The 25,955-nt window shown below is 44.0% G+C and overlaps 1 pseudogene; it reads left to right on the forward strand.

Annotated features, from left to right (window-relative positions):
• Positions 1-633: 633 nt before the first annotated feature.
• Positions 634-24,912, forward strand: LOC125532206 ((S)-beta-macrocarpene synthase-like; annotated as a pseudogene).
• Positions 24,913-25,955: the final 1,043 nt, after the last annotated feature.

Consider the following 25,955-nt stretch of genomic DNA (forward strand, 5'->3'; position numbering starts at 1 on the left):
TATGTAAAGATGCTCTGAAAATGGTATTTTGTCAACACGTCAATACCAAATCCTAGCTAGTGGAGTTTTAAGAAGGTGATGGACTTCTTTTTCGTAGGGATTGCATGTGTCATGGACTTTTGACCGTGCATGCCAGTTCAAATGATTTTGAAGGTTCGTATTATTGGAACCCCTAGTGGAAAAAAATTGTAAACTCGGTTCAAGTGCACGTCAATGCCAAATCCTAGCCAGTATTGACGGCGAGCACCTTCGTGGTGCCATGGTCTTAGGGCCGAGCAGAAGAAAATGATGTACAAGTGGATATTTAATTGTAATCTTGTGAAATTAATGATGTACAACTCTGTTCAGAGCTTAAAATACAGGAAAAGGAAAAAACAGCCGTACTGACATTTTTTTACTGGCAGCTCCAAGTCACCGGCACTTGATAATGCTTCGGTCGTAGTTTCCACCGGCCCTTGATAATGATCCATATGACCGAGTAATATTTTTGGAGTGTGTTTTCTCCATGGCTGCTATGTGGAGTATGTCAGCAGACTTTAATAGTTCGTCTAAGGTTACGGGTTAGAACCGGTTCTCTATATATATGTGCCCTTCTGCATGCATGGCACAAGTACACCTACAATTTGTCTCTGATCTACTTCACCGAGCACGAAGCACTATACATAAGAAGAACTGAATGGCAGCAGCACATGGACATGGAGACAGTGCTGGCCAGGAGCAGATGAGTACTTTTCATCCAAGCCTGTGGGGTGATTTCTTCCTTACTTATCAGGCCCCATCTTCAGCGCTGGTATGTGCGAGCCGGAGATGCCTGATTTATAAAGTTTGTGATTTAACTTAAATCTAAAAACAACTTTTTTGTTTTTATGGGAGTCGAGGCTTTGCGTTTTCTCCTCACAAGAACAAAATCATTGTAGTATTAATATATCAATATTTTATTTGGTGCGTATTGTTGTCCATCCTTCTTACAAGATACACATTAGACGTTACCACCATCTATTTTGGCATGTTTTTGTTAATAGGATGGATTAATGTCATATTCTTTGAAATTTTATTAAATTCAAAAATTATGACCCAAACCATGGCTGTTCATAAGATTGGCACTTATACTTGCAGCTACCTCAAATGAAAGAAAGAGCAGGAGTGTTAAGGGAACAAGTAAGGGCGATGATAAAAGATTCAAATGAAATACCAAAAATATTAGATCTTATAATGACGCTAGAACGACTTGGTTTGGACTACCATTATGAGAATGAGATCAACCAGCAATTCAATGTTGTTTTCAACTCTGATTACGATGATAATAATCTACACTTGGTTTCACTTCGGTTTTATCTTCTACGAAAAAATGGATATGATGTGCCATCAGGTAAGCGTTATTTATTAATGCTATAGCAAATTAAGATTTGAACATTTTGCTACTGAATTAGAAATCGAAAGGTTTGTTATCAATCAACTTTCAGATGTATTCCAAAAATTTCAAGACAAAAATGGATATTTTGTGAATGTTGATACAACAAATTTGCTAAGCTTATACAATGTGGCATATATGAGGACCCATGGTGAGGAAGTATTAGATGCGGCTATCTCTTTCACCAAAAGACGTCTTCAGTGTGATTTAGAACTGGAATCACCTTATGCAAAGGAAGTGTGTTCTACCCTAGATACACCTCTTTTTAGAAGGGTTGGAATATTAGAAACAAGAAGTTACATATCCAAGTATGAAAAGGATTCTATACGAAATGAAGCCATACTGGAGCTTGCAAAACTGAATTTTAACATTCTACAAATTCATTTCTGTGAGGAGTTAAAAGATGTCACACTGTAAGTTTATTAGAATTTCACATATTGAAATTAATGTCGGGAACTCTTCATTTCTTGCAACCATAATAATTTCATATGGTTTATTGTTTTCCTTATGGTAGGTGGTGGAAGGAGCTCTATGGTAAATCCAATTTGAGTTTTGTTAGAGATCGAATAGTAGAAGTGTATTTCTGGATGAATGGGGCATGCTACAAACCTCAATATTCTCATTCGCGAATTATACTGACAAATATCACAGCTTTCATTACCATTATAGACGATATATTTGACACATATGGTAGTACCAAAGAGAGTATGCAACTTCAAGAAGCAATTAAAAGGTCACAACATTCCTTGCATTCTCCATTTTTTTATTTAAGACAACTAATTCCTTTAATTTAAAAAAAATCTAGCATCAATTTTGAATGTTGTATGTCAATATAGGTGTATATAAACATAAGATTATATGAGTTTAAGCTATTAAGTAGTATGGAATGCCTATGTTGCTGATATGTATATTACATAGGTACATGACTCCTTTCAGCAGGCATAATAACTAGGCATGGTATTCCAGGTTGCCATATTGTTTCTTGAATCATTGTAAATGATATTGTTTAATAAAATATGGCTCGTGTTAAATAAGCTCATGGTCATGAAACATCATCTCATCAAATTACTGGCTCCCAAGAAATGAAACAACTAAAAATACTAGACACAATAGCATTTGAATGGAAATGAAGAATTGCTTAGGCCTACATTTCAAGATTTTTTTCCATCACAGCTACTATATTTCTTGACCATACATAATATCATAGCAAATTGCAGGTGGGATGAAAGTGCAGTAGCTCTTCTTCCAGAGTACATGAAGAATTTCTACCTGTATTTACTAGAGACATTTGCTTCCTTCGAGGTGGAGTTAGGAGTTGACAAGACCTACCGTGTGTTTTACCTAAAAGAAACGGCAAGTACTCTATTTTATTTCAGCAAACTAGCTCATTGTAAATAATTAGACAATTAGAAATGAAATGTCTGTCCTCCTATAAGTATATTATGATTGTGTATTGCCAAAATAGAACCACAACGGTCTATATGTATATATGTTATGTTTTAATATCTTATTTTGATACAATCAAGTTGATGACATAATGTAAAAATGTGAATATATTTTCATATAAATAATTAAATAGTATGTAAACATTTTCACTAAATAAAATAAGGTAAGGTAAAATGGGCATGTTTGGTATGAGACAAAAATTGCATGTTTCATAGTTCTCAAGGTTGGACCACAATCATTCACCATTTATTCCTTTCATTTCTAGTCATTTATTCAGAAATGGTATTTTTATTGGTCAATGAATTATTTAATATTGTTCACTCAAAACACAGAGACCTTCTAGGTGCATAAAATTGATGAAGTTCTTTTCCCTTTAAATGGAACTTATCCTGCAGGATACACCATATCATGTGAACTAATTGATTTTTATTGCAAGTAATCTAGCTTAAATAGTCGGTACTTCTAAGAAACTATAGAACCATCTACTAATATTGTTTTTATATATACACAGCTGGAGCAATTAGTTCAAGCATACGCCGATGAACTAAAATGGCGTGATGAACATTATGTGCCAAAAACAATGAGCGAACATCTTAAAGTTTCATCTACAAGCATTGGACCCTACCTGCTAGCTTGTGCTGCATATGTTGGAATGGATGAGATAACATCAGAGGAGACTTTCAAGTGGGTTCTAGAAAGTCCACAACTAATCAAGTGTTTGGGTATATTTGTCCGTCTCTCAAATGATATAGTGTCAACCAAGGTATTTCTCTATACTTACACAAGTGGACATGTGAATATTAATTTGGCATCTTGGAAAAAATGATGAATTTGCATGTAAAGAACTATGTTATGTATGTTTAGAACAAAAAGGAATACAAACATCAAAGGAGGCACAATTACGTTGATAATAGTAACTACTCCCTCCGTTCCTAAATATAAGGAGGCACAATTAGTTTTCAAAATTTCAAATGTCGAATATGTTTGACCAAATCTACAACAAAATATATAAATATTAAAAATACTAAATATATAAAATATAATTCCTGATGAATCTAGTGATAATGATTTGGTATTCTAGATATTGATATTTTTGTCTATAAACTTGGTCAAAGATAGATAAGTTTGACTTTTTGAAAAATATATAATTCATGATGAACCTTATATTTAGGAACGGAGGGAGTATAATATTACCTTCACATTTGATTTGGTGCTAGATTAAAGAAGCGAGCCCGAACCTGTCACATAGAAGAAGTAATTTGCAAATGTTATATTATTTGACACTTTGTAACTGAAGGAAATATGCCCTAGAGGCAATAATAAAGTTATTATTTATTTCCTTATATCATGATAAATGTTTATTATTCATGCTAGAATTGTATTAACCGGAAACATAGTACATGTGTGAATACATAGACAAACAGAAAGTCACTAGTATGCCTCTACTTAACTAGCTCGTTAATCAAAGATGGTTAAGTTTCCTAACCATGAACAAAGAGTTGTTATTTGATTAACGAGGTCACATCATTAGTTGAATGATCTGATTGACATGACCCATTCCATTAGCTTAGCACCCGATCGTTTAGTATGTTGCTATTGATTTTCTTCATGACTTATACATGTTCCTATGACTATGAGATTATGCAACTCCCGTTTGCCGGAGGAACACTTTGGGTGCTACCAAACGTCACAACGTAACTGGGTGATTATAAAGGAGCATTACAGGTGTCTCCAAAGGTACATGTTGGGTTGGCGTATTTCGAGATTAGGATTTGTCACTCCGATTGTCGGAGAGGTATCTCTGGGCCCTCTCGGTAATGCACATCACATAAGCCTTGCAAGCATTGTAACTAAGATGTTAGTTGTGAGATGATGTATTACGGAACGAGTAAAGAGACTTGCCGGTAATGAGATTGAACTAGGTATTGGATACCGACGATCGAATCTCGGGCAAGTAACATACCGATGACAAAGAGAACAACGTATGTTGTTATGCCGTCTGACCGATAAAGATCTTCGTAGAATATGTAGGAGCCAATATGGGCATCCAGGTCCCGCTATTGGTTATTGACCGGAGAAGTGTCTCGGTCATGTCTACATTGTTCTCGAACCGTAGGGTCCGCACGCTTAACGTTATGATGACAGTTATTATGAGTTTATGCATTTTGATGTACGAAAGGTTGTTCGGAGTCCCGGATGTGATCACGGACATGATGAGGAGTCTCGAAATGGTCGAGACATAAAGATTGATATATTGGAAGCCTATGTTTGGATATCGGAAGTGTTCCGGGTGAAATCGGGATTTTACCGGAGTACTGGGAGGTTACCGGAACCCCCCCGGGAGCCATATGGGCCTTAATGGGCTTTAGTGGAAAGGAGAAAGAGGCAGCCCAAGGTGGCCGCGTGCCTCCCCCCTCCCCTAGTCCTAGGTGGCCGGCCCCCTTCTCTCTCTTTCCCCCTCGGGGAATCCTAGTCCAACTAGGATTAGGGGGGGGGAGTCCTACTCCCGGTAGGAGTAGGACTCCTCCTGCGCCCTCCTCCTGGCCGGCGGCCCCCTCCCCCCTGGGTCCTTTATATACGGAGGCAGGGGGCACCTCTAGACACACAAGTTGATCCTTGAGATCGTTCCTTAGCCGTGTGCGGTGCCCCCTGCCACCATATTCCACCTCGATCATATTGTAGCGGTGCTTAGGCGAAGCCCTGTGACGGTAGAACATCAAGATCGTCACCATGCCGTCGTGCTGACGGAACTCTTCCCCGACGCTTTGCTGGATCGGAGCCCAGGGATCGTCATCGAGCTGTACGTGTGCTAAGAACTCGGAGGTGCCGGAGTAACAGTGCTTGGATCGGTCGGATCGGGAAGACGTACGACTACTTCCTCTACGTTGTGTGATCGCTTCCGCAGTCGGTCTGCGTGGGTACGTAGATAACACTCTCCCCTCTCATTGCTGTGCATCACCATGATCTTGCGTGTGCGTAGGAAATTTTTGAAATTACTGCGTTCCCCAACAGTGGCATCCGAGCCAGGTTTTATGGTTTGATGTTATATGCACGAGTAGAACACAAGTGAGTTGTGGGCGATATAAGTCATACTGCCTACCAGCATGTCATACTTTGGTTCGGCGGTATTGTTGGACGAGACGACCCGGACCAACATTTCGCGTACGCTTACGCGAGACCAGTTCCCCCGACGTGCTTTGCACACAGGTGGCTTGCGGGCGACTGTCTCTCCAACTTTAGCTGAACCGAGTGTGGCTACGCCCGGTCCTTGCGAAGGTTAAAACGGAGTCTATTTGACAAACTATCGTTGTGGTTTTGATGCGTAGGTGAGATTGGTTCTTGCTTAAGCCCGTAGCAGCCACGTAAAACTTGCAACAACAAAGTAGAGGACGTCTAACTTGTTTTTGCAGGGCATGTTGTGATGTGATATGGTCAAGGCATGATGCTGAATTTTATTGTATGAGATGATCATGTTTTGTAACCGAGTTATCGGCAACTGGCAGGAGCCATATGGTTGTCGCTTTATTGTATGCAATGCAATCGCGATGTAATGCTTTACTTTATCACTAAGCGGTAGCGATAGTCGTGGAAGCATAAGATTGGCGAGACGACAACGATACTACGATGGAGATCAAGGTGTCGCGCCGGTGACGATGGTGATCATGACGGTGCTTCGGAGATGGAGATCACAAGCACAAGATGATGATGGCCATATCATATCACTTATATTGATTGCATGTGATGTTTATCTTTTTATGCATCTTATCTTGCTTTGATTGACGGTAGAATTATAAGATGATCTCTCACTAAATTATCAAGAAGTGTTCTCCCTGAGTATGCACCGTTGCCAAAGTTCGTCGTGCCCAGACACCACGTGATGATCGGGTGTGATAAGCTCTACGTCCATCTACAACGGGTGCAAGCCAGTTTTGCACACGCAGAATACTCAGGTTAAACTTGACGAGCCTAGCATATGCAGATATGGCCTCGGAACACGGAGACCGAAAGGTCGAGCGTGAATCATATAGTAGATATGATCAACATAATGATGTTCACCATTGAAAACTACTCCATCTCACGTGATGATCGGTTATGGTTTAGTTGATTTGGATCACGTGATCACTTAGAGGATTAGAGGGATGTCTATCTAAGTGGGAGTTCTGAAGTAATTTGATTAATTGAACTTAAACTTATCATGAACTTAGTACCTGATAGTATCTTACTTGTTTATGTTTGATTGTAGATAGATGGCTCGTGCTGTTGTTCCGTTGAATTTTAATGCGTTCCTTGAGAAAGCAAAGTTGAAAGATGATGGTAGCAATTACACGGACTGGGTCCGTAACTTGAGGATTATCCTCATTGCTGCATAGAAGAATTACGTCCTGGAAGCACCGCTGGGTGCCAGGCCTGCTGCTGGAGCAACACCAGATGTTATGAACGTCTGGCAGAGCAAAGCTGATGACTACCCGATAGTTCAGTGTGCCATGCTTTACGGCTTAGAATCGGGACTTCAACGACGTTTTGAACGTCATGGAGCATATGAGATGTTCCAGGAGTTGAAGTTAATATTTCAAGCAAATGCCCGGATTGAGAGATATGAAGTCTCCAATAAGTTCTATAGCTGCAAGATGGAGGAGAACAGTTCTGTCAGTGAGCATATACTCAAAATGTCTGGGTATAATAATCACTTGATTCAGATGGGAGTTAATCTTCCAGATGATTGCGTCATTGACAGAATTCTCCAATCACTGCCACCAAGCTACAAGAGCTTCGTGATGAACTATAATATGCAAGGGATGGACAAGACTATTCCCGAGCTCTTCGCGATGCTGAAAGCTGCGGAGGTAGAAATCAAGAAGGAGCATCAAGTGTTGATGGTTAACAAGACCACTAGTTTCAAGAAAAAGGGCAAAGGGAAAAAGAAGGGGAACTTCAAGAAGAACGGCAAGCAAGTTGCTGCTCAGGAGAAGAAACCCAAGTCTGGACCTAAACCTGAAACTGAGTGCTTCTACTGCAAGCAGACTGGTCACTGGAAGCGGAACTGCCCCAAGTATTTGGCGGATAAGAAGGATGGCAAGGTGAACAAAGGTATATGTGATATACATGTTATTGATGTGTACCTTACTAGAGCTCGCAGTAGCACCTGGGTATTTGATACTGGTTCTGTTGCTAATATTTGCAACTCGAAACAGGGGCTACGGATCAAGCGAAGATTGGTTAAGGACGAGGTGACGATGCGCGTGGGAAACGGTTCCAAAGTCGATGTGATCGTGGTCGGCACGCTACCTCTACATCTACCTTCGGGATTAATATTAGACCTAAATAATTGTTATTTGGTGCCAGCGTTGAGCATGAACATTATATCTGGATCTTGTTTGATGCGAGACGGTTATTCATTTAAATCAGAGAATAATGGTTGTTCTATTTATATGAGTAATATCTTTTATGGTCATGCACCTTTGAAGAGTGGTCTATTTTTGATGAATCTCGACAGTAGTAATACACATATTCATAATGTTGAAGCCAAAAGATGCAGAGTTGATAATGAAAGTGCAACTTATTTGTGGCACTGTCGTTTAGGTCATATCAGTGTAAAGCGCATGAAGAAACTCCATACTGATGGACTTTTGGAACCACTTGATTATGAATCACTTGGTACTTGCGAACCGTGCCTCATGGGCAAGATGACTAAAACACCGTTCTCCGGTACTATGGAGAGAGCAACAGATTTGTTGGAAATCATACATACCGATGTATGTGGTCCGATGAATATTGAGGCTCGTGGCGGATATCATTATTTTCTCACCTTCACAGATGACTTAAGTAGATATGGATATATCTACTTGATGAAACATAAGTCTAAAACATTTGAAAAGTTCAAAGAATTTCAGAGTGAAGTGGAAAATCATCGTAACAAGAAAATAAAGTTTCTACGATCTGATCGTGGAGGAGAATATTTGAGTTACGAGTTTGGTGTACATTTGAAAAATTGTGGAATAGTTTCGCAACTCACGCCACCCGGAACACCACAGCGTAATGGTGTGTCCGAACATCGTAATCGTACTTTACTAGATATGGTGCGATCTATGATGTCTCTTACTGATTTACCGCTATCGTTTTGGGGTTATGCTTTAGAGACGGCCGCATTCACGTTAAATAGGGCACCATCAAAATCCGTTGAGACGACGCCTTATGAACTATGGTTTGGCAAGAAACCAAAGTTGTCGTTTCTTAAAGTTTGGGGCTGCGATGCTTATGTGAAAAAGCTTCAACCTGATAAGCTCGAACCCAAATCGGAGAAATGTGTCTTCATAGGATACCCAAAGGAGACTGTTGGGTACACCTTCTATCACAGATCCGAAGGCAAGACATTCGTTGCTAAGAATGGATCCTTTCTATAGAAGGAGTTTTCTCGAAAGAAGTGAGTGGGAGGAAAGTAGAACTTGACGAGGTAACTGTACCTGCTCCCTTATTGGAAAATAGTACATCACAGAAAACTGTTTCTGCGACATCTATACCAATTAGTGAGGAAGCTAATGATGTTGATCATGAAACTTCAGGTCAAGATACTACTGAACCTCGTAGATCAACCAGAGCGAGATCCGCACCAGAGTGGTACGGTAATCCTGTTCTGGAAGTCATGCTACTAGATCATGATGAACCTATGAACTATGAAGAAGCGATGGTGAGCCCAGATTCCGCAAAATGGCTTGAAGCCATGAAATCTGAGATGGGATCCATGTATGAGAACAAAGTATGGACTTTGGTTGACTTGCCCGATGATCGGCAAGCAATTGAGAATAAATGGATCTTCAAGAAGAAGACTGACGCTGATGGTAATGTTACTGTCTACAAAGCTTGACTTGTCGCAAAAGGTTTTCGACAAGTTCAAGGGGTTGACTACGATGAGACCTTCTCACCCGTAGCGATGCTTAAGTCTGTCCGAATCATGTTAGCAATAGCCGCATTTTTATGAAATTTGGCAGATGGATGTCAAAACTGCATTCCTGAATGGATTTCTGGAAGAAGAGTTGTATATGATGCAACCGGAAGGTTTTGTCGATCCAAAGGGAGCTAACAAAGTGTGCAAGCTCCAGCGATCCATTTATGGACTGGTGCAAGCCTCTCGGAGTTGGAATAAACGTTTTGATAGTGTGATCAAAGCATTTGGTTTTATACAGACTTTCGGAGAAGCCTGTATTTACAAGAAAGTGAGTGGGAGCTCTGTAGCATTTCTGATATTATATGTGGATGACATATTACTGATTGGAAATGATACAGAATTTCTGGATAGCATAAAGGGATACTTGAATAAGAGTTTTTCAATGAAAGACCTCGGTGAAGCTGCTTACATATTAGGCATAAAAATCTATAGAGATAGATCAAGACGCTTAATTGGACTTTCACAAAGCACATACCTTGACAAAATTTTGAAGAAGTTCAAAATGGATCAAGCAAAGAAAGGGTTCTTGCCTGTGTTACAAGGTGTGAAGTTGAGTCAGACTCAATGCCCGACCACTGCAGAAGATAGAGAGAAAATGAAAGATGTTCCCTATGCTTCGGTCATAGGCTCTATCATGTATGCAATGCTGTGTACCAGACCTGATGTGTGCCTTGCTATAAGTTTAGCAGGGAGGTACCAAAGTAATCCAGGAGTGGATCATTGGACAGCGGTCAAGGACATCCTGAAATACCTGAAAAGGACTAAGGATATGTTTCTCATATATGGAGGTGACAAAGAGCTCAACATAAAAGGTTACGTCGATGTAAGCTTTGACACTGATCCGGACGATTCTAAATCGCAGACCGGATACGTGTTTACATTAAACGGTGGAGCTGTCAGTTGGTGCAGTTCTAAACAAAGCGTCGTAGCAGGATCTACATGTGAAGCAGAGTACATAGCTGCTTCGGAAGCAGCGAACGAAGGAGTCTGGATGAAGGAGTTCATATCCGATCTAGGTGTCATACCTAGTGCATCGGGTCCAATGAAAATCTTTTGTGACAATACTGGTGCAATTGCCTTGGCGAAGGAATCCAGATTTCACAAGAGGACCAAACACATCAAGAGACGCTTCAATTCCATCCGGGATCTAGTCCAGGTGGGAGACATAGAGATTTGCAAGATACATACGGATCTGAATGTTGCAGACCCGTTGGCTAAGCCTCTTCCACGAGCAAAACATGATCAGCACCAAGACTCCATGGGTGTTAGGATCATTACAGTGTAATCTAGATTATTGACTCTGGTGCAAGTGGGAGACTGAAGGAAATATGCCCTAGAGGCAATAATAAAGTTATTATTTATTTCCTTATATCATGATAAATGTTTATTATTCATGCTAGAATTGTATTAACCGGAAACATAGTACATGTGTGAATACATAGACAAACAGAAAGTCACTAGTATGCCTCTACTTAACTAGCTCGTTAATCAAAGATGGTTAAGTTTCCTAACCATGAACAAAGAGTTGTTATTTGATTAACGAGGTCACATCATTAGTTGAATGATCTGATTGACATGACCCATTCCATTAGCTTAGCACCCGATCGTTTAGTATGTTGCTATTGCTTTTCTTCATGACTTATACATGTTCCTATGACTATGAGATTATGCAACTCCCGTTTGCCGGAGGAACACTTTGGGTGCTACCAAACGTCACAACGTAACTGGGTGATTATAAAGGAGCATTACAGGTGTCTCCAAAGGTACATGTTGGGTTGGCGTATTTCGAGATTAGGATTTGTCACTCCGATTGTCGGAGAGGTATCTCTGGGCCCTCTCGGTAATGCACATCACATAAGCCTTGCAAGCATTGTAACTAAGATGTTAGTTGTGAGATGATGTATTACGGAACGAGTAAAGAGACTTGCCGGTAATGAGATTGAACTAGGTATTGGATACCGACGATCGAATCTCGGGCAAGTAACATACCGATGACAAAGAGAACAACGTATGTTGTTATGCCGTCTGACCGATAAAGATCTTCGTAGAATATGTAGGAGCCAATATGGGCATCCAGGTCCTGCTATTGGTTATTGACCGGAGAAGTGTCTCGGTCATGTCTACATTGTTCTCGAACCGAAGGGTCCGCACGCTTAACGTTACGATGACAGTTATTATGAGTTTATGCATTTTGATGTACCGAAGGTTGTTCGGAGTCCCGAATGTGATCACGGACATGACGAGGAGTCTCGAAATGGTCGAGACATAAAGATTGATATATCGGAAGCCTATGTTTGTGTAACGCCCCGAGACCGATGTGCCAGGTGTCGTTCAGTTATTCGCTGGTGTTGCCTTGTCATTCCTTGCGTGTCATGCATTGCATATCATGTCATCATGCGCATTTCATTTGCATACGTGTTCGTCTCACGCATCCGAGCATTTTCCCCGTTGTCCGATTTGCAATCCGGCGTTCCGTTCTTCTCCGGTGGTCATTTCTACCTTTCTTTCATGTGTGGGGATTAAACATTTCCGGAATGGACCGAGACTTGCCAAGCGGCCTTGGTTTACTACCGGTAGACCGCCTGTCAAGTTTCGTACCATTTGGACTTCGTTTGATACTCCAACGGTTAACCGAGGGACCGAGAAGGCCTCGTGTGTGTTGCAGCCCAACACCCTTCCAATTTGGCCCAAAACCCACCTAACTCTGCTCCATCATCTCGGTCGTTCGATCACGATCGCGTGGCCGAAAACCGCACCTCATTTGGACTCTCTTAGCTCCCTCTATGCCTATATATACACCCCCCCTCCGAAATTCGCGGTTCATTCTTCCCCTAACCCTAAAAATTCTCAGATCCGCGCCGCCGGACATTTCTCCCACCACCGGCCGGACATGTCCGCTGCCTCCGCCACCTCTCTCCGCCCAATGAGAGAGCGACACGTCACCCCGCCGCCGCTTCCCCTTCACTCACCGCGCGCCACGTCAGCGCCCAGCCTCCCCACTTCGCCGCCGGGCCTGGAAAGCCCGCAACCGGCCCGCGCGGGTCCATCTCCTCGCGCCGCCGCCCGGGAGGCGCCGCCTTCGTCCTCCCCGACGCCGTCCGCCGCCCGCCGCCTGTCTCCACCGCGCTTCGACCCCGCCGTACTTCTCCCGTGCCGCCACCTACCAAGCTCCCCGCCGGCCCCGTCTTGCCGCGTCGTCGCCGGATCCGGGCCTTCCCTCGTCGGATCCGCCTCTCCCCATCCCCGCTGCTTCCCGTGCCGCAGCCGGGGAAGCCCCGCCGTCCCTCGCCGACTTCACCATCGGGCGCCGCCGCCCCTGCCTCCCCGATCCGATCGGGATCGAGGGAGACGAGCCCCTCCTCGTGGGCCTCCGCACCAGCCCAGATCGCCCGCGCCCCCGCGAAGGCCCAGCTCCCCGCGGTCTAGCCTCCCGCGCCTCCAGGCCCAGATCGCCCGCGCCCGAGTGGGCCACCTCCTCCGAACCGGGCCAGATCCATCTCCCACCGGCCTGCTTCCCCAGCGCGAGCGCCCCAAGGCCCAGCTCCAGCCGGCCTCGCCTCGGCCTCCGTCCTCTTCATTTTGGGCCGCGCCTCCAAGGCCCAGGGTGAGCCGACCCCAACGCCCCCTCCTCTATCTTTTTTTCCTTCGCTGTTGGGCTTCCTCAGATTCGGCCCGTGAAGTATTTTTTTTCAGCGCCTGCGATTTTCCTGTTTTCCAGAGACGGCCAGTTTCACAGTTTAGTCCCTAGACTTCATGCATTTAATAACTCACTAACCGTGCATCGGATTAAAATGATTTATATACGAAACTTGCTCAGAATTTTGTGTAGTTTAATAATATCCAACTTTCATCCATGTTTAAAATGTTTAAAATGTTGTTTGCATTAATTTGCTCCTATGCCATGCTAAAATGATTTAATTCATAACTAAATAACCGTAGCTCCGAATTAAATAAACTTTATATGTAAATGGGGTAGAATTTTGCCTAGTTTAACATGGTGCACTCATATTGCATGTTTAACAACTCTAAAATAATGTTTAGGGCAGAACAGTACCAAACCTTAAATTATGCATATGAGGATTTTCCGGAATTGTTGTTCGTTGCTTCCGGCCTCATTTAACCTTGACTAGATAGGTAGTTTTCATTTGCTTCACCCTCTTGCCATGCTTAACAACATTTAATATTGTTGGGTACATAAACGAGAGAGAACTAAATAATTGATGTGGTGTTTTGTCAATATGCATCCCGATGCATATTGAGCTTCCACTTAATTTGTAGTTTTGCTTGTGCACTTTGCCATGCCATGCATATTTAAATCGGACATGCATCATACTCGATTGTGCATCATGCCATGTTGATGTGTTGGTTGTTTACCATGTTGTTTGCTCTTTTCCGGTGATTGCTTCTTCGGGTTGGTTCCGTTAACGTCGTGATTGTGAGGATCCGTTCGACTACGTCCGTTTGTCTTCTTCATGGACTCGTTCTTCTTCCTTGCGGGATTTCAGGCAAGATGATCATACCCTCGAAATCACTTCTATCTTTGCTATGCTAGTTTGCTCGCTCTTTTGCTATGCCAATGCTACGATGCCTACCATTTGCTTGTCAGCCTCCCAAATTGCCATGTCAAACCTCTAACCCACCATGTCCTAGCAAACCGTTGTTTGGCTATGTTACCGCTTTGCTCAGCCCCTCTTATAGCGTTGTTAGTTGCAGGTGAAGATTGAAGTTTGTTCCTTGTTGGAACATGGAGATGTTGTTCCTTGTTGGAATATTTATTTACTTGTTGGGATATCACGTTATATCTTATTTAATTAATGCATCTATATACTTGGTGAAGGGTGGAAGGCTCGGCCTTATGCCTGGTGTTTTGTTCCACTCTTGCCGCCCTAGTTTCCGTCATATCGGTGTTATGTTCCCGGATTTTGCGTCCCTTACGCGGTTGGGCTATAATGGGAACCCCTTGACAGTTCGCCTTAAGTAAAGCTCTTCCAGCAATGCCCAACATTGGTTTTAACATTCGCCACCTAGCCTCTTTTTCCCTTGGGTTTCGCGGACTCAAGGGTCATCATTATTTTAACCCCCCCGGGCCAGTGCTCCTCTGAGTGTTGGTCCAACTGTCAGCTACCGGTGACCACCAGGGGCAACTCTGGGCTGGCCTACCCGTACCTAGGACAATCTGAGTGTGCCCTGAGAAAGAGATATGTGCAGCTCCTATCGGGATTTGTCGGCACATTCGGGCGGTGTTGCTGGTTTAGTTTTACCCTGTCGAAATGTCTTGTTGTACCGGGATACCGAGTCTGATCGGAACGTCTCGGGTGGAGGTCTATTCCTTCGTTGACCGTGAGAGCTTGTGATGGGCTAAGTTGGGACACCCCTGCAGGGATTGATCTTTCGAAAGCCGTGCCCGCGGTTATGGGCAGATGGGAATTTGTTAACGTCCGGTTGTAGAAAACCTGAACTTGACCTTAATTAAAACGAATCAACCGCGTGTGTAACCGTGATGGTCTCTTTCCGGCGGAGTCCGGGAAGTGAACACGGTTGTTGGAGTTATGCTTGACGTAGGTTGTTATAGGATCACTTCTTGATCATACTCTTATCGACCGTGCTTTGCCTTCTCTTCTCGCTCTCTTTTGCGTATGTTAGCCACCATACATGCTAGTCTCTTGCTGCAGCTCCACCTCATACCTTTACCTTACCCATAAGCTTAAATAGTCTTGATCGCGAGGGTGCGAGATTGCTGAGTCCCTGTGACTCACAGATACTTCCAAAACCAGCTTGCAGGTGCCGATGAGTCCGTACAGATGACACAACCAAGCTCAGGAGGAGCCCGATGCAGATCTTGTCCTTTGTGGTGTTTCGTTCTAGTTGATCAGTAGTAGAGCCCAGTTGGGGTCGATCAGGGACCTTTTGTCGCATTTGGGGTTCTTCTTTTATTTTGGCTCCGTAGTCGGGCCCTGATTGTATTTGGTTGTTGTAATGCTTTATTCATGTAATTGTGTGAAGTGGCGAGTGTAAGCCAACTATGTAATCTCTTTCCCTTATTATATTACATGGGTTGTGTGAAGATTACCTCACTTGCGACACATGCCTTCAATGCGATTATGCCTCTAAGTCGTGCCTCGACACGTGGGAGATATGGTCGCATCGAGGGTGTTACAAGTTGGTATCAGAGCCTTCCCCGACCTTAGGAGCCCCATTGCTTGCTCGTTATTAGTGGCCGAGTTGTGTCTAGAAAAATGTTTTGAGTCAATTAGGAATTAAATATCGGAGAGTTTAGGAATTCTTTTTTACTTCCCAGTCTCCTCATCGCTCTGGTAAGGCATCCTGACGTAGAGTTTTGTCTCTTCTCTTCTCAAATTTCACTAAATTTTTTTTAGGATCACGCGGGTATCTTGGAATCGTTCCGATGGTTTTATGATGAGAACATTGTCTTGGTGCCTCCTGTCAGGGGTTTTGTGGAAGTGTCCCGGGGAGTTGAGCTCTGAGGTGTTGTCATCATAATTTTATCGTTGCAATTCTGGAATACTTGAGATATGTTCGCCGACATCGAAAATCTCTTTTAAGCAGTTCGTTGGTGAGATAACCTAGACGCCACCCAGTACTGGGGCGGGAGTTCGGGAGTATCGCCATAACTTGTATAACGGATGCTTTTCGAAGGTTGAGGTAGACGATTTCCGAAGGTTTCTTGGTTATGTGTTGAAGGATGGATACAGCTGGATGTAGGATTTGCTAGAATTGGGTGAGATATTATGCTTCCCCTGTATCCCCAACACCTGATTGCATAACCGGAAAATTTCGGGAGTTTCATAGGTGGGAAATCAAGTAGCTCTTAGGATATCTTTTCGACGGATGTATGATATGAAATTGGGGTTCGACGTCTAGTGGTCCGCCTATTCACGGTCGGTTTTACAGTGGTCTCGTTGTGTCTTAAAGAGTCCTTGGCTATGCCGACTCGGGGACGCTTCGTATGTCATGTGCACTGCCTTGTACATGATGGTGCTGTACGATCGAGCCCGTGTAGGCCCCACCACGAAAACTTTGGACGAAATATCTATCATATGTTTGTTCCGGCTTATTCTGCAAGCCAACCCTTTGTTTTTGTTTTGAGTTGTGGTATTCGAGTTGCTTCAAAGTCAAATGTTGATTCCATACCTTCCCCAAATGGTGTTCTCATACTCCTATGTGAATACTAATCCTTCTTGATCATCGAGATTGTGCTGTCAATCCTTTTTAACCGGTGTGCTCCTCCTCAAGTGGATCTGATCAGTTCAACATTCGCAAGATCTATTATCATTTCTTCTCAACGGTGTTTGTTTCATCCGTCTCCAAGCTTGCCTTTGTTTTTCCCGCCCACCCACCCCTTTTTCCTCAAGGACTCAGATGTCTTAATCAAAGTATCCATTTTATTCATGTGAAGTCTCTCCATTCTTTTCTATCAATGTTCTTATCCGGTGATTCTCATGTATATTTTAACGGAGCTTCAAGTTCGTCAACCTTCACTCATTTTTCTTCTCCGGTGGAACCAATTCAAACTTTTGGTGTTGATCATATCCCTTTTTCCCCTCGTTTCTAATGTTTTTCTCGTGCCGGTGCACCTCATAATCATCCACTTCTCGTTATTTAATTGCTCCGGAGTGCTCAAGATATTTCGAAGATTCATGTATCCACTCTGTTTTCGTTCAAACTCTTTTGAGGATGTGATCTCATTCTAGCCATTTAATTCAACCGGTGCAATCTCTCTCTTTAAATCATTTCAACGGTGCTTCTTTTAAGTGGGCCCTAACCCACAGGTCTTTTCCCAGGATCTTACCTGACTCTTCTTATTTTCCCGGAGCTATCCTAAATTCTTTTGAAGTTTGACGTAAGAATGATTTATCATCAGTCAAATGTCTTCTCAAGATCTGTCAATTCTTTTCATCATTGGCTCAACCTCTTCGCTTTTGATTCTTCCGGTGTGCCTCAATAATTCTTGGTGGTGTTTCTCGGTGTCATTCGCATCTTTTGAAGACCGAAGAAGAGTTTCTCTTTAATCTTGCTCCATTCTCTTCAAGATTCGTGATTCTAGCGTGTTGCCATCCTCTTGTAATTGTTTTGATTGTGAGAATTCTTTTTCACCTATCCGGAGTAATTCAAGAGCCTTCTCAGTTTGTTATCCGGAGTCCATCAATTCAGATTTATTTATCCTCAGCTGTCAGTTATCATTCTCTAATCTTACCGGTGTTTCGTGCAAATATCCTCTAATCAGTTCTTGATCTCTTCGTTCTCGTGGATCTAAATTCCCTCAAGCACCTTCGTGCATTTGATAATTATTCCCGGTGTTCCTTTATCTTTTGTTCGTTCTTTTTCTTTTCTTATGGTGGTTCGTTCAAGATTTCTCTTCCTTCGTTATCATATCAATTCATTTGTTCTTTTAATCCTACCGGTGGCTCTTGAAGACCTTCCCAAGTTGGACACTATATCCCCCCTTAATCCTTTTAACATGGATAAGTTGTATGCAATCCATGGTTTGTCATCAATTTAATTGGTGAAGGATATGCATAACATAATTCTTATTCTTGTTCATTCAAGTGATTAATTCCCTATTCCGGAGGTGCATCAACTTCTTGATTCCAATTGTGTTCAGCTTTTTCTTTTCCCGGAGTTTCAAGATCTCTCATTTATCTCGTCGCAAACTTCATCTAATCATTTCAAGGCTTCAACCTTATTCTTTTCATCCTTCACTTCTTTGTGATCATTCTTTTAACCGGAGTTCTTCATGGAGGTTCTACATGATGGTTCATCAAGGATTTATATTCCTTCTCGAAGTGTTCATCAATATTCTTTTCAAAGGAGCTCAAGCTTTCTTCATATTGTAGTCCAGAGTGCAATTCTTTCTTCCGTATCATTGGAGGTGGTATTATGTCATTCTTGATATTTTTAATTCATGTTTCATGATTCACATGTTGTCATGAATGAGATATTTTAAATCCATCAATCTCGTCATTGGAGTTATCTTGGGTTATATTTCACCTTAAGCCTTCCCTAAGGATGATTGTTATTATGGTGCTTATATATGATCCAAGTTCTTCATATATCCTTTCGGTGATAAGCTTCTCGTCTCCTTATTCATGTCAATCCAATTCTTCTTCCGGTGAGTGGCAGGTTGTCACCTCATAATTCGAGATGTATTCCATACGAACTTATCGAGCTTATTCTTTTCGTTCTTGGTGTTCCAACAACTCCATTCGATCCTTCTCCTTAAGATGCCTTTTCAAGCTCTTTTGTAGCAGAAGTTGGATTTTTCTTCTACATTCTTTTGTCTCCATTATCCTTATCCTATTTTTTTTTTCTCCCGGAGGCCTATTGATGTTGCTCTTCTCAACCCATCATCTCATTTGTCTAAGATCATGTTCTTTTCATGATTGCCCATTTAACCGGAGTGTCGTGCCCTCTTTTCAAGTTCTATCACCTTATCAAGTTCTTATTCAATTCCTCTCTTTTCAGTCGGAGTGCTGCCCAAATTACATCATTCTTATTCCTTCCCTATTTTGTTTTAATCGGAGTCTTGTGTCTATCATTCCTCTTCTAACCGGAGTCTCATCCAAATGCTTTCATCTTGCCAACTTCATTTTCTTACCTTCCATTTCCAACCGGAGTGTTGTCGTAATTGATCCTTATCGTTCCTTGTACATCTAGTTTCAACCGGAGTGCTTGCTTATACTTCTTGTCCATTGCAATCCCTTTTCTTATGTCTTTCAACCTACAAGGTTCTAGTAATGTTCTTTGTCCCTCTTTTCTAACGGAGTGTTTTCAACTTCATTTATCTCTGTTGTATTCTTTTCTCGAAATGGCTTAACCTTTTCAAGGTTCGTGGTTTCACTCGTTTGTCAAAGAAGCAACTTAGTTTTACCTATTCTCTTTCTCCTCCGTTTTCCCTCCGGTGCCATTCTAGATCTCGGGACGAGATCCTCTCGTAGTGGTGGAGTGTTGTAACGCCCCGAGACCGATGTGCCAGGTGTCGTTCAGTTATTCGCTGGTGTTGCCTTATCATTCCTTGCGTGTCATGCATTGCATATCATGTCATCATGCGCATTTCATTTGCATACGTGTTCGTCTCACGCATCCGAGCATTTTCCCCGTTGTCCGATTTGCAATCCGGCGTTCCGTTCTTCTCCGGTGGTCATTTCTACCTTTCTTTCATGTGTGGGGATTAAACATTTCCGGAATGGACCGAGACTTGCCAAGCGGCCTTGGTTTACTACCGGTAGACCGCCTGTCAAGTTTCGTACCATTTGGACTTCGTTTGATACTCCAACGGTTAACCGAGGGACCGAGAAGGCCTCGTGTGTGTTGCAGCCCAACACCCTTCCAATTTGGCCCAAAACCCACCTAACTCTGCTCCATCATCTCGGTCGTTCGATCACGATCGCGTGGCCGAAAACCGCACCTCATTTGGACTCTCTTAGCTCCCTCTATGCCTATATATACACCCCCCCTCCGAAATTCGCGGTTCATTCTTCCCCTAACCCTAAAAATTCTCAGATCCGCGCCGCCGGACATTTCTCCCACCACCGGCCGGACATGTCCGCTGCCTCCGCCACCTCTCTCCGCCCAATGAGAGCGCGACACGTCACCCCGCCGCCGCTTCCCCTTCACTCACCGCGCGCCACGTCAGCGCCCAGCCTCCCCACTTCGCCGCCGGGCCCGGAAAGCCCGCAACCGGCCCGCGCGGGTCCATCTCCTCGCGCCGCCGCCCGGGAGGCGCCGCCTTCGTCCTCCCCGACGCCGTCCGCCGCCCGCCGCCTGTCTCCACCGCGCTTCGACCCCGCCGTACTTCTCCCGTGCCGCCACCTACCAAGCTCCCCGCCGGCCCCGTCTTGCCGCGTCGTCGCCGGATCCGGGCCTTCCCTCGTCGGATCCGCCTCTCCCCATCCCCGCTGCTTCCCGTGCCGCAGCCGGGGAAGCCCCGCCGTCCCACGCCGACTTCACCATCGGGCGCCGCCGCCCCTGCCTCCCCGATCCGATCGGGATCGAGGGAGACGAGCCCCTCCTCGTGGGCCTCCGCACCAGCCCAGCTCGCCCGCGCCCCCGCGAAGGCCCAGCTCCCCGCGGTCCAGCCTCCCGCGCCTCCAGGCCCAGATCGCCCGCGCCCGAGTGGGCCACCTCCTCCGAACCGGGCCAGATCCATCTCCCACCGGCCTGCTTCCCCAGCGCGAGCGCCCCAAGGCCCAGCTCCAGCCGGCCTCGCCTCGGCCTCCGTCCTCTTCATTTTGGGCCGTGCCTCCAAGGCCCAGGGTGAGCCGACCCCAACGCCCCCTCCTCTATCTTTTTTTCCTTCGCTGTTGGGCTTCCTCAGATTCGGCCCGTGAAGTATTTTTTTTCAGCGCCTGCGATTTTCCTGTTTTCCAGAGACGGCCAGTTTCACAGTTTAGTCCCTAGACTTCATGCATTTAATAACTCACTAACCGTGCATCGGATTAAAATGATTTATATACGAAACTTGCTCAGAATTTTGTGTAGTTTAATAATATCCAACTTTCATCCATGTTCAAATGTTTAAAATGTTGTTTGCATTAATTTGCTCCTATGCCATGCTAAAATGATTTAATTCATAACTAAATAACCGTAGCTCCGAATTAAATAAACTTTATATGTAAATGGGGTAGAATTTTGCCTAGTTTAACATGGTGCACTCATATTGCATGTTTAACAACTCTAAAATAATGTTTAGGGCAGAACAGTACCAAACCTTAAATTATGCATATGAGGATTTTCCGGAATTGTTGTTCGTTGCTTCCGGCCTCATTTAACCTTGACTAGATAGGTAGTTTTCATTTGCTTCACCCTCTTGCCATGCTTAACAACATTTAATATTGTTGGGTACATAAACGAGAGAGAACTAAATAATTGATGTGGTGTTTTGTCAATATGCATCCCGATGCATATTGAGCTTCCACTTAATTTGTAGTTTTGCTTGTGCACTTTGCCATGCCATGCATATTTAAATCGGACATGCATCATACTCGATTGTGCATCATGCCATGTTGATGTGTTGGTTGTTTACCATGTTGTTTGCTCTTTTCCGGTGATTGCTTCTTCGGGTTGGTTCCGTTAACGTCGTGATTGTGAGGATCCGTTCGACTACGTCCGTTTGTCTTCTTCATGGACTCGTTCTTCTTCCTTGCGGGATTTCAGGCAAGATGATCATACCCTCGAAATCACTTCTATCTTTGCTATGCTAGTTTGCTCGCTCTTTTGCTATGCCAATGCTACGATGCCTACCATTTGCTTGTCAGCCTCCCAAATTGCCATGTCAAACCTCTAACCCACCATGTCCTAGCAAACCGTTGTTTGGCTATGTTACCGCTTTGCTCAGCCCCTCTTATAGCGTTGTTAGTTGCAGGTGAAGATTGAAGTTTGTTCCTTGTTGGAACATGGAGATGTTGTTCCTTGTTGGAATATTTATTTACTTGTTGGGATATCACGTTATATCTTATTTAATTAATGCATCTATATACTTGGTGAAGGGCGGAAGGCTCGGCCTTATGCCTGGTGTTTTGTTCCACTCTTGCCGCCCTAGTTTCCGTCATATCGGTGTTATGTTCCCGGATTTTGCGTCCCTTACGCGGTTGGGCTATAATGGGAACCCCTTGACAGTTCGCCTTAAGTAAAGCTCTTCCAGCAATGCCCAACATTGGTTTTACCATTCGCCACCTAGCCTCTTTTTCCCTTGGGTTTCGCGGACTCAAGGGTCATCATTATTTTAACCCCCCCGGGCCAGTGCTCCTCTGAGTGTTGGTCCAACTGTCAGCTACCGGTGACCACCAGGGGCAACTCTGGGCTGGCCTACCCGTACCTAGGACAATCTGAGTGTGCCCTGAGAAAGAGATATGTGCAGCTCCTATCGGGATTTGTCGGCACATTCGGGCGGTGTTGCTGGTTTAGTTTTACCCTGTCGAAATGTCTTGTTGTACCGGGATACCGAGTCTGATCGGAACGTCTCGGGTGGAGGTCTATTCCTTCGTTGACCGTGAGAGCTTGTGATGGGCTAAGTTGGGACACCCCTGCAGGGATTGATCTTTCGAAAGCCGTGCCCGCGGTTATGGGCAGATGGGAATTTGTTAACGTCCGGTTGTAGAAAACCTGAACTTGACCTTAATTAAAACGAATCAACCGCATGTGTAACCGTGATGGTCTCTTTCCGGCGGAGTCCGGGAAGTGAACATGGTTGTTGGAGTTATGCTTGACGTAGGTTGTTATAGGATCACTTCTTGATCATACTCTTATCGACCGTGCTTTGCCTTCTCTTCTCGCTCTCTTTTGCGTATGTTAGCCACCATACATGCTAGTCGCTTGCTGCAGCTCCACCTCATACCTTTACCTTACCCATAAGCTTAAATAGTCTTGATCGCGAGGGTGCGAGATTGCTGAGTCCCTGTGACTCACAGATACTTCCAAAACCAGCTTGCAGGTGCCGATGAGTCCGTACAGATGACGCAACCAAGCTCAGGAGGAGCCCGATGCAGATCTTGTCCTTTGTGGTGTTTCGTTCTAGTTGATCAGTAGTGGAGCCCAGTTGGGGTCGATCGGGGACCTTTTGTCGCATTTGGGGTTCTTCTTTTATTTTGGCTCCGTAGTCGGGCCCTGATTGTATTTGGTTGTTGTAATGCTTTATTCATGTAATTGTGTGAAGTGGCGAGTGTAAGCCAACTATGTAATCTCTTTCCCTTATTATATTACATGGGTTGTGTGAAGATTACCTCACTTGCGACACATGCCTTCAATGCGATTATGCCTCTAAGTCGTGCCTCGACACGTGGGAGATATAGTCGCATCGAGGGTGTTACAGTTTGGATATCGGAAGTGTTCCGGGTGAAATCGGGATTTTACCGGAGTACCGGGAGGTTACCGGAACCCCCCGGGAGCCATATGGGCCTTAATGGGCTTTAGTGGAAAGGAGAAAGAGGCAGCCCAAGGTGGCCGCGCGCCTCCCCCCTCCCCTAGTCCTATTAGGACTAGGAGAGGTGGCCGGCCCCCTTCTCTCTCTTTCCCCCTCGGGGAATCCTAGTCCAACTAGGATTGGGGGGGGGAGTCCTACTCCCAGTAGGAGTAGGACTCCTCCTGCGCCCTCCTCCTGGCTGGCGGCCCCCTCCCCCTTGGCTCCTTTATATACGGAGGCAGGGGGCACCTCTAGACACACAAGTTGATCCTTGAGATCGTTCCTTAGCCGTGTGCGGTGCCCCCTGCCACCATATTCCACCTTGATCATATTGTAGCGGTGCTTAGGCGAAGCCCTGCGACGGTAGAACATCAAGATCGTCACCACGCCGTCGTGCTGACGGAACTCTTCCTAGACGCTTTGCTGGATCGGAGCCCGGGGATCGTCATCGAGCTGTACGTGTGCTAAGAACTCGGAGGTGCCGGAGTAACGGTGCTTGGATCGGTCGGATCGGGAAGACGTACGACTACTTCCTCTACGTTGTGTGATCGCTTCCGCAATCGGTCTGCGTGGGTACGTAGACAACACTCTCCCCTCTCGTTGCTGTGCATCACCATGATCTTGCGTGTGCGTAGGAAATTTTTGAAATTACTGCGTTCCCCAACAGTAACAATAAGGATAAATTTGCGCACACATATATAGCTAGCATGTATGTTCTTCAAGGTACAAGTTTATTGTGACGCAAACAGTACACATGAATCACTTCAACCTTGATAATGCATGCATGTTAATTATACACATAGATTCGCCGGCTATGACATGATTCCAAACATATCACTAACGATCAGAACCATAAATGAAGTTATGAAGATTAAAGAAATGATATTCCCTTACAACCATATTTTGCAGCGTGAGCAAATAGGGGACCACCGCGGCTCTACCATCCAATGTTACATGAAGGAGCATGGGACAACAATGCATGATGCTTGCCAGTAGATAAAAGAACTTGCTGAAGATTCATGGAAGGATATGTTACAACATTCTTTTGCTACAACAAATCAACCAATGGTTGTGCCACGAACAATACTTAATCTTGCTAAGACTGCGGGTAATATGTACAAACATAACGATGCGTACACTACTTCAGACACAATCAAAGATGCGATAAGGCTGATCTTTGTGGAGCCGATATAATAAATGTATGAAGATTGTGCATTTGCGATTTTTTTTTTCAAATCAGGTTCTGAAAAATGTTGACTAGTAGTTATCAACTGAGTTTACTACAATGTAATGATGTATCATTATCCTCTATTGAATAAATAAATGTATTGTGGTTGCCGTATGGTATTAGCTTGTACAGTGTTTGCTTTCATGTATTAATTGTTGAAAACAAATTTTTTTCTTGACATCATGGTGAGCCATGTGAGCAATCCAGAAAGCATGGCGGTTACGACATTTATTCCACATATACTCAAGAGTTATCGTGCTCATGCAGAGGGCCAAGCCATCCACAACGATTGGTTTATATGGCTACATTTATCATGTTTTGTTACTACAAGAATTAGGTGGTCGGAAAATAGATGAGAGGGTAGCATATCTCCTGCAAATAGATGTAGGGGTAACATTCCCCTAGAGTGGTGATGAGGGCATTCCAACCACTATTACACCCACAACACCCATCGCTACACATGTTCAACTCTCAGCAAAAACAAAGACAAGTAACTAGAACTCGCATGCACCAGCTAAATTAGTAGGTACTTTCGTTTTTATTGAATATTTCTATTGTTCATGAGAATATTATGGTATCTAAAATATATGTGTTTGTATGATCGGGAATGAAGGGTCTTTCATGAACAAGATGGATGGGCATTGGAGCATGAGTCCACAGAGGCGGAGGCGAGCATGTAAGGTATTATGATGGAGCTTCAAGTGGAGATGTCATGACTTTAAAGACACCTTAATGACGCATGAATACATGGACGAATACAAGATAACACTTGAAACTTTTGTCCACATCATGTTGTTCCTTGCTTAGGTAAGATTCTTTAATCAGACCGTTGTTACTTGCTAGTTTACACTGCAGAGGTGAAAGTGCATAGTGTTCTGTTAGGTTGCTGGAGTACAAGTGGTTTAGATGGTTCAAATCTTGACTGTTCTAAACCTTGAGTGCTCCATATTGCCTTGGAGGGGCGGTGTTAGAGAAAAATAACGCTAGTACACTAGTCTCACACAGATAC

The sequence above is a fragment of the Triticum urartu genome, chromosome 3A (genome assembly GCF_056163025.1).
Source record: "Triticum urartu cultivar PI428250 chromosome 3A, HENAU_Tu73, whole genome shotgun sequence".
In the NCBI taxonomy this organism is placed as follows: Eukaryota; Viridiplantae; Streptophyta; class Magnoliopsida; order Poales; family Poaceae; genus Triticum; species Triticum urartu.